The sequence below is a fragment of the Sinocyclocheilus anshuiensis genome, unplaced genomic scaffold, assembly GCF_001515605.1.
Source record: "Sinocyclocheilus anshuiensis isolate Anshui unplaced genomic scaffold, SAMN03320099.WGS_v1.1 scaffold168, whole genome shotgun sequence".
Lineage (NCBI taxonomy): Eukaryota > Metazoa > Chordata > Actinopteri > Cypriniformes > Cyprinidae > Sinocyclocheilus > Sinocyclocheilus anshuiensis.
The window spans coordinates 508,971-510,651 of record NW_015557060.1 but is presented as its reverse complement, the minus strand read 5'-3'; positions in this window follow the sequence as shown (position 1 = coordinate 510,651).

Below are 1,681 nucleotides of genomic sequence, written 5' to 3'. Positions count from 1 at the left end.
TCTGTGTGTCTGTCTGTCTGTCTGTCAGTCAGTCAGTCAGTCTGTCTACTTAAAGTATACTTGTGTACGTTACAATAGTAAATTTTGAGGACACAACTGGTAGGATACATCTGTGCTTCTTGTAACTATACTGCTAGTGAACGTTAATTTACTAGTTTTTGTCTTTTTACTTTTTAGTTTAATATACGTTTTAGTTTTTATATCGCAAGTCATACCTATAGTTTACTATTTATATATTATTTTTGCACTTTAAGTATGTCTACCCATCCTCTAAACCAGCATTTCAGGTCAGGGAGTCCTTGGATGGATGGCAAGTCCATCACAGGAGGCGCTTGCAGATAGAACTGATCACAGGGAACATTCACCTGCTGTTCATGTACCACCTAATTTGTATTATGTGTTCAATAAAAATACCCAATACCCAAGCCAATACACTGACATTTTTCCCCAATGCATGCTTAAAGTGCAAAAATAATACGCACAACAAATAATAAACATATTTGCATAAAGTTTTAATGTATTTGCATAAAGAAAAACTTACAGTTGTACATGTTGAAATATGTATTAAATGTTACTGCACAATTTATAACGTATATACTGTGCAGCATTTAGCAAGATGTAAGATAGTGTCAAGTCAAGTGCATTGCATTGTGTCTTTCTCTCTCTCTCTCTCTCTCTCTTTTGTAAGGGAAGCTATTTCACCAGCTTTATAGGCTTAAATAGCAAATTAGTTGTATAAAGTTATCAATTAAAAGGTACCTTTTTTGTCTTTTTATTACTAAATAATTACACAAGATTAAATAATTGTATAGAATTAACATTATATAAATTTCAATATAACATACATGCAGAGACCACTTTGAGAATAGGATTTAGAATCTAAATTATGTAAAAATGTTGATTTCTGAAACCAGGAAAAAAGCATAAAATGATGAAATATTTATAAGATTCAGCATTATTTTGAACTATAAGCAAATGTGTGACATTGGCCATGCATGTGATTTTCTTGCTTCCACTGAAGCACAAGATGATCTTTGGATCTTAAATCTTGGTGAACAACATGATCATAAAGTTTTGCCCAAGAAAACGCAAAAATTTAAAATTCATGCTCGTTTTTCAACAATTTGTTGAACGCTCTAGTTTGTCTTTCCACTATTTAGTTAGTAATAATTAGTACAAGTGGAGGTAGACTCAAGTGAATATCAGCTGAATGTTACCATGTTTAATCTCTATTCAGTTTCATCTCTCCCAGGGGTTCAGGCCTCATTACAAAACTCTCCACTGTCTTTTCACGTTATTAGATAATAGCACACAGGTCATGGGTGATTGATGGAATAGAGGTTTCTTGCATAAAATAACAAATGAATGCTCAGAGGATTGAGCTGACCTTCATTTTTTTTTTTTTAAGCACAAAGCATATAAAGATATAAGAAGGCTTATGATTTACACACACTTTCTCATATTTTAAAAATATTACCTTAGAAAGAGCCCACCAATCAAATATTGACATTTATCATAATTTGTCTTCGGATTTTTAGTCACGAATAACTATGTACAATGACAAACAGGAAGAGTACCAAGTGCATTTAAGCTAAAATATGTCGATATCTAACCTGCTTAGCCAAATAAGGTCAGATTTGCAAAACCTCTTGTTATTGAAGTGTTTTTGCTTGACACACGA